The sequence below is a fragment of the Anomaloglossus baeobatrachus genome, chromosome 4 (genome assembly GCF_048569485.1).
Source record: "Anomaloglossus baeobatrachus isolate aAnoBae1 chromosome 4, aAnoBae1.hap1, whole genome shotgun sequence".
In the NCBI taxonomy this organism is placed as follows: domain Eukaryota; kingdom Metazoa; phylum Chordata; class Amphibia; order Anura; family Aromobatidae; genus Anomaloglossus; species Anomaloglossus baeobatrachus.
Window position 1 is genome coordinate 684,692,253 of NC_134356.1, and position 7,902 is coordinate 684,700,154.

General features: G+C 46.1%; 1 pseudogene; it reads right to left on the minus strand.

The window, feature by feature from the left end:
• Positions 1-455: 455 nt before the first annotated feature.
• Positions 456-3,147, minus strand: LOC142302155 (vitelline membrane outer layer protein 1 homolog; annotated as a pseudogene).
• Between the last annotated feature and the right edge of the window lie 4,755 nt (positions 3,148-7,902).

Consider the following 7,902-nt stretch of genomic DNA (forward strand, 5'->3'; position numbering starts at 1 on the left):
GAGAACTGTGTTGAGTGTTAACTTACTGGCCAATAGATCTCCCAATTACCTCCAGGCTCAGCATTAACCCTTTTGGGAGGGCAATGCTGTTGTGGCGACCAGGTCCTGGGGCGCCACATGTACACAGTGACTGCACCAGCAGAATAGTGAGTGCAGCTCTGGAGTATAATACAGGAGGTAACTCAGGATCAGTAATGTAATGTATGTACACAGTGACGGCACCAGCAGAATAGTGAGTGCAGCTCTGGAGTATAATACAGGAGGTAACTCAGGATCAGTAATGTAATGTATGTACACAGTGACTGCACCAGCAGAATAGTGAGTGCAGCTCTGGAGTATAATACAGGAGGTAACTCAGGATCAGTAATGTAATGTATGTACACAGTGACTATGAAAAAGAGACAATTACACAGGTAGTTACAGCAATGATTATGACTTTATTGATGAAGCTCCCATACATTTGCATGAATCTCGTTATTGGGATCTATTGTGGTCGGCAGACTCCATATTGGACATCACTCACAACACTCAAACTGGACGTCGTTGAGCGCGGTGTCATCCCCGTGGCCTTGTGCCGTCTCCACCCTGGTTCTGATGCCACAGATACCATGTGGACACGCTCCGCTCCATCCTCCGAACTCTCCCCAGTGGCCGCTGTTCCCGTCTACGGTGGCCTCATTGGAACATCCCATCTTGATGCTGTTGGCTGCTGTGTCGTCCTCTTTACCCTGCGGTTTCTCCACTCTCAAGGCAAAGCGTATGTAATTTCCACTGGAGCACCATGAAATGGGGGTCCAGTCCCCCCATCTGTGGAGAAAGAGCGCAGGTTAGATGGTGTCCGTCAGCGGGTTATCATCTACACTCAACTACAATGATGGGATGTGTTAGATTCTTGGTTACACAAGATATTCTCTCTCCTCTAATCCTGACCGCACGTCTTTCAGCATCTCCTTCTTGTTCGGTGTCTGCACAGAGCCGACCTTCACATGCACATCTTACATTCATAACAACAGGGAAGAGGGCAATAAAATAATTATATAATGAAGGACGTACCCCCCGACAGTAGAAGTAATGCTGCCCATGACATCCGTGCTTCCACAGCGAGTACAATAAAGCCGAATTCCGTTCAGGGCCGTGTCATCCCGGTCAGATCCGAGTGCTTTTTCCATCTGTAAATGCACAAATGAGAAGGGTTAATATCATTAAATAAGATTATAGTACAGAAAATATCAGATAATGGTTAAGGGTCTCTGGATTATCAGAGGAGCAGCGAATAATGTAAAAACAAGGCAACGCAAAATCCAAAAGCCTATGAAGAAGATCATTGAGGCGAAACCTAGGGTTCGACACGAATCATTGTGTCATCAGGTTTGTACAGCAAATATTGTTTTATAAGATTGTGGGTATATGCAATAAAATAAATCACTTTTATACCTTAACCCCATTGTGGATGGTTGTACTATTATTTTCTTTGTGTGTATTAAAAGCTGAAAAAAAAAGGCAAATTAGACGTAATTTCACACATAACCCTAAAATGGGCCTGACAAAATTGTGGAAACGACTTTGTCTCAAGCATGTGATGCTCATTTAAACGCACCTGTGGGAAATAAAAGATGTGGGCAATATGAAAATCAGACCTGAAACCAGATAAAAAGGGGGGAAGTTGGCTCAATCTTTGCATTGTGTGTCTGTGTGTGCCACACTAATCATGGAGAACAGAAAGAGGAGAAGAGAACAGTCTGAGGACTTGAGAACCCAAGTTGTTGGAAAATATCAACAATCTCAAGGTTACACGTCCATCTCTATAGATTATTATTATTATTATAATAGCACCATTTATGCCATGGCACTTTACAAGCGAGATCTTGATGTTCCTTTATTCAACATAAACAAGAAGTATACAACCCATGGCCCTATACCTACGCTCCCTGGATGTGGACGCCAGAGAGAAATTGCTGAAAGGTTGAAGAGCAGGATAGTATGGATGGTGGATAAGCCCCAATCAAGTTCCAAGAAAATTCCATCTGTCCTGCAGCTCAGGGGCATCAGTGTCAGAGAGAACTATCCAACCACATCTGAATGAAATTAAACACTATGGAGGAGACCCAGGAGGACCCCACTGCTGACACAGAGACAGAAAAAGCCAAAAATGTACATGAGTAACCAAAATTCTTCTGGGAAAGCATCTTGTTGTCAGATGAGAGCAAAATAGAGCTTTGTGGTAAAGCGCATTATTATACTGTTTACCGAAAATGGAATGAATCCTACAATGAAAAGATCACAGCACCTACAGTCATGTATGGTGGAGGTCATAGAATTTTGGGGTTGTTTTGTTGCCTCTGGCACTGGGGGTCTTGACTATGTGCAAGACATCATGAAATCTGAGGATTACCAAAGGATTTTGGGTGGCAATGTAGAGCCCAGTGCCAGAAAGATGGGTGTACATCCTAGGTCAGGGGTCTTCCAGCAGAAGAATGACCCCAAACACTTCAAGAAGCCCCAGAAATGGATGGAAACAAAGCGCTGGAGAGTTCTGAAGTGGCAGAAATGAGTCCGGATCTAAATCCCATTGACACCTGCGGAAAGATCTTAAAATTGCTATTGGGAGAAGAGAAGAGGAGAGGAGAGGAGAAGAGAGGAGAGAAGAGGAGAGGAGAGAAGAGAAGAGAAGAGAAAAGAGAAGAGAAGAGGAGAAGAGAAGAGGAGAGGAGAAGAGAGGAGAGAAGGGAAGAGAAGAGAAGAGGAGAAGAGAAGAGGAGAGGAGAGGAGAGAAGAGGAGAGGAGAGAAGAGAAGAGAAGAGAAGAGAAAAGAGAAGAGGAGAAGAGAAGAGGAGAGGAGAAGAGAGGAGAGAAGGGAAGAGAAGAGAGGACACCTTCAAATATGAGACACCTGGAGATGTTTTTAAACGTTGGGTAATACGCGGATGCTCCAATAATATAAATCTATGTAACTAAACCCAAGTACCTTTTGGCTGAATCCTCGCACTGACGTTCCAGGAGGACATCACTCTACATCTCCCCAGTCGCCCCAGCTGCCACCATTTTCCACTGAAATAATGTCTCCGTAGGACAATGCAGCCTGAATCAATAATGATGCTACGATGGAGGTCAACATCTTCAGCTCCGAAATGTCCCAGAGGGCAGCCGAGAGTGAAGCCGTCGTCTCCCGGGCTGAATTTATAGCCTGGTTTCACCTTGTGGTTTCTTTTTTCCTTTTAGCCAACACTTATAGCAAATACTCCTCTTTGTAGAAGGCAGACTCGTCTATTTTTTTACTACTGTATATATTGACTTAGATTAATATTTGTGTAAGAGTAATATTTTTTGCTAGGAATTTAAATAAGGAAATGAGAAAGACGGAGTAAATACACCATTGTGTAGAATGTGTGCTCAGATCACAGTCACAAAACTGCAAGATACACAATACAGTAAAAGGTGGAGAAGGCCGGAGACCAGAGAGGACGAAAAACACCCAGAGACAAAGATATCAAACAATACAAAAGAATGTGTCCTGATATAGAAGAGAGGAGTCCTACAAAGCAGCCGCAAAGAGGCTTCCCTTATAGAGGACATGACAGGGGCACACATCGCCCATCAGACCATTGACCTCGGCTGGTAATATGGAATTGGAAAAGTGTGGAAAAATTGACCACTCAGTGCCGGGTTCCAGTGCTGGCAGTCTTAGCAGTGAGATATCCTGGGATCAGCGCTTATTTCTTTTGGGAAACCTCCTTTTTGAAGCAAGCCCCTTACTCAGGGCCAGCATCAGCACCCGGCGCACCCGGGCAAGTGCCGGGACACTGGACAGCTCACCATCTTCATTTCTGCAGCCCCCAGGATTAGTTCCGGGGACCACAGTGCTTGGGCCGGCTGCTAACTAAAGCCAACCCATGATTGGCTTCCCTGGTAAGACCAATATACTGGTGAGGAGTCACAAATGTCACCATGCCACTTCTGCCAAGAATACCACAGTGGCGGTGATTGCCCAGGATGAATGGCAGCACATTAGAATCATTGCAGGCACCACTAATGGAGATGAAGACCATCATTATTTTGGGCGGGTTTTTTGCATTATTTATAGAATCTGTAAAACGTCTTGGATCAGTATCACTTGTATGAAGAGGGCAATGGATCAGGTGTCTCTGAAGTCTACAAGACACAGTGCCATCACCTTGAATGCCTGAATTCTGCTTGCTCTGACTCAATGGCATGGTGAAAATGTAAAGAAGTCTTCAAAGTCACATTGGAGCCAGACCCTTTATCATCTGTAACATGGTCAATGGTAAAACCCTGTAGGGGAGATATTTTTCACAGAGGTTATTAGCTTCAGTGATGTGAAACCCATAATGAAAGCTTCGTCATGAATAAGATGCTGTGATGGTGTAGCGCTCACCACCGGTGTTGTTAAGTGCACCCTCTGGACCACAGGGGGACCCGGGTTTACTCTTTATTGGGAGGAGCTTGACTAAGTGCCTGCCGCGAGGCAGTCACCAGGTACCAGTCCTAGGGTAGTGACCAGAACTGTGGCATCTGACCCGCCAGGACAGAAGATGGACTCAGGTGCAGGCAAGTACAGGCAGAATAGACTGAGGCAGACAGGCAGGCGGGTACAGACAGGAATGATGGGCACAGCAGTAGAAAGGTATGGGAAGGCAGGCACAGGTACAGGTGATGGACAAAGGAATAGCGGGACCTGACAACTAGCTAGCAGACAGACTGACTGTAGTGCCCCATGGGGCAGGTGCATTTAACCTACTTGTTGCCGGGCCGTCGACGGTCATTGTCACAGGCGGCCTAGCCTGGCTCTGTTGCCCCGAGGCGTACAGTGAATGGCTGGGGAAGGATGATGGGGGTAGTAGTGAGGTATTTGACGTGACGCCACCTGTGGTATGCGGCCAGGGAATGGGCCGCCGCTGCTGTCCTCCGGGGCAGATGGTGGTAGCAGCGATGGATGTTATCGCTCCCCACAAGTGGAGCAGGCCCCAGGGAGGATGATGAGGGGAGAAGTAATGGCGGCGGGGAGCGGCATTACCGGTAATAAAGAGAGTCTACAGAGGCTGCGGTTCCAGGTTGTTTACTCACTTTTAGTGCTGTACAGTTCACCCGGGTAATACCCGTCACTTGCTATGATGGGCTCCGTCGAACTCGAATCCCTTTAGAGATCAGTCCGGTTTGGTGTTCGGTGGGTTTCTCCTTGTAACGCCTGTCTGTGGATCCCCTGGCTTGAAGCTACGAGGGGACCCTAGGTTTCACGAGTAGTACTCTTGTCCCTATATACAGGTGCCACGGTTCCGATGTGGGGTCCAGCTTGATGCAAGACCCCAGATCCTATATGGCACTGTGCTGTCGGGCGCTGAGTGTGCCGCCCCCGTGCCAGCAGCCGAGCTGCTCGAGTCCGGATCCGCAGTGGCTCGAGGGGGTCTCCGGACCCGGGGGTCGTGCGGACACTCAAATAAAAGGGGCGTAAGGTGTGCTGGGGATTAGTTGTGTATATTTCGTGACGCCACCCATGGTGTTGTGGTAAGGTGGAGTACCACCGCTGCTGTTGGGGAGCACCCAGTGTTATGGACAAGATTATCATTATTATGAGTATATAGGAGTTACATGGAGATATCCATAAAGAACAAGATTTAAGATGTTGTTTGAACTGTACCCCACATATCTCTTGGCATAAGACTCAGACAGACAGTCTGGGCTATTCTTGTGACCAGTGAATCATGCTGACATTGCTTAATATAAATGAGGAACCAAGCACATTACAGTAAATTGTATATCACAGAATAAGCTGTTCTACTTTATCCAATAGGAGACGTGTTACGTATTCTTGGCACCTAGCCAATAAGGTTATATATATTTGTACAACTTCCGGAAATAAATCAGTCTTACTTTCTATTCATATCTGAGCACGTCTCTCTGGTGTGTGTGAAAGATAGTGGTTATGCATGCTACCACGAGTGACTCATAATTTGGACTGCAGACAGTTTAAGAGGGATGCATGATTAGATTGCATCAACCTAAATTACGGCCTTATCATTTGGCGCCCAACGAACCTTAGGACGGAGCTCTGGATGGCGGACGGCCATGCTGACACCTTCAGTCGAAAGGCAACTACGCGAGAGGTGGAGAATTGCGCAACTCCAGCTGCAGGTGAGCACATTTGTATGATCTCGCCTTGCAACCTCATGCGTGTACTTGCATTTCGAAGGGGGGGTTGGGCTGTCCCAGTCTAGACACCTAATGACCGCCATCTCGCATGAGATAAGCCGTCCTAAGAGATCTCACACCAAGGTGGTCAGGTTCACCTTAAGCTGTCTGTAATTTATGTAATGTAATTGTAAATCACATGAAATGTAATGTGGTTTTTGTCTGCTCTAGGAGAAAAGCAGAAGTTCTATGTTTTATTTTTCTCTGACAACTACAAGGGAAAAAGAGGACGTTGTTATATACGCTGCATATATGAATATATATGGTTATATCTCCAGGTGAGATCAGCCACCTGGATGGTGTATATAGTGTCCTTATTGTTATGTCATTGTGTTGACCTGTGTCTACCTGTTGAGATGTCTGTCTATTTGCAGCAGGTGGAATACTTGCTGGTTACGAGAACCGTGAAGTTCTATGTGCTTTGTTCGCTCGTACTTGCTGGTTTACGGGAAAAAAGAGACAGTTGTGTCACGGGAATATATTTGATATAATTTGATATATTGAATCTGGTTTCTTCTATGAGATACACTGATACTGATGTGTGGCAAGTTCGCTCGATAGTTGATGTTTGATAAGGCCTTGGACGGACCTGATCTTCGGGGATAGAAGATTTGGAAGGGTTTTCTATGTACGGGTGCAGTCTTGTATAAAGTTACAAAAGTGGGGGACTGACCCTGACTGTTACCTGGTACGGTGTTCCTGCTAAGCAGTGAGTTTAAGTTGTACTCATTGGTCTTGTTTTAGTGGATGTCAGTGTATTCTTACCTAGGAATTGAATATACTGGGGAAAACCCTTGATGTCAGGCTTAATCATTGAGTATTGATGTTCTGGACGGATTTGTTCAAAGAAGGTGTATATAGTGTGAACAGAGGTTACTAGTACATGAAGTAAGAGATAGTGAGGGTGAATTTAGTATCTATCACCCACGTGACACTTCCTGGTAGGACAGCCCGTTTGTGTTTGTGGTTTGTGGACTGAGGTAGAAATTCTGTGTATTCTGTGGATGTGTATAGTCTATGGTCCAGAAGAGGAAGTGGATTACGGCATAGCAGACATCCAGATTGACGTGTTAGTTTTGGGTCGTATACCCTTGAAGCATGGGGTCTAATCAGTCCACACCTGTCAAGTTAACGGCAGAAGAATTAGTAAGCAAACGAGAAGGAATGGAAAGATGTTTTGTTAAACAAGCGAGGGATCTTGAAAGATAAAGATCTCCTTATGGATGCTGAAGCATGGTATAGAACGTCAAAGGACGTTAAAAGATTGGCCTGGAAAGAGGAATGGGATAGAGATGGTAGATATTTCTATATTGCACCAGCTCAGAAAATGGCTCCTCAGGAAGTGGCCAAGCCCATTAGAAAGCAATGCCCACCACCCTATATGTCATCCTCAGAGGGTTGGACTTGTGTAGTTTGTCCCCCTGCCCACCAAACGCCCTCCCTAGCCTGCCCAGACGTCATTTCAGGTTGGGCCGCACCTAGTTCCCTTTTCCAGCCATCTTCAGTCCCAAGGCCACTGGCCTATTTGTTGCTGGAGCAACAGAAGCCACCGAGGGGGGGCAGGAAGATGACAATGATTTAACAATGATCCACCCCACCACCAACACTGTCCCTAGTAGAGGTAAACCACAGGTGCTGTCCTTATTTGAGGACGTCAGGCCACACATGGCATCGCACCATTATTCCGATAGTCCCAGA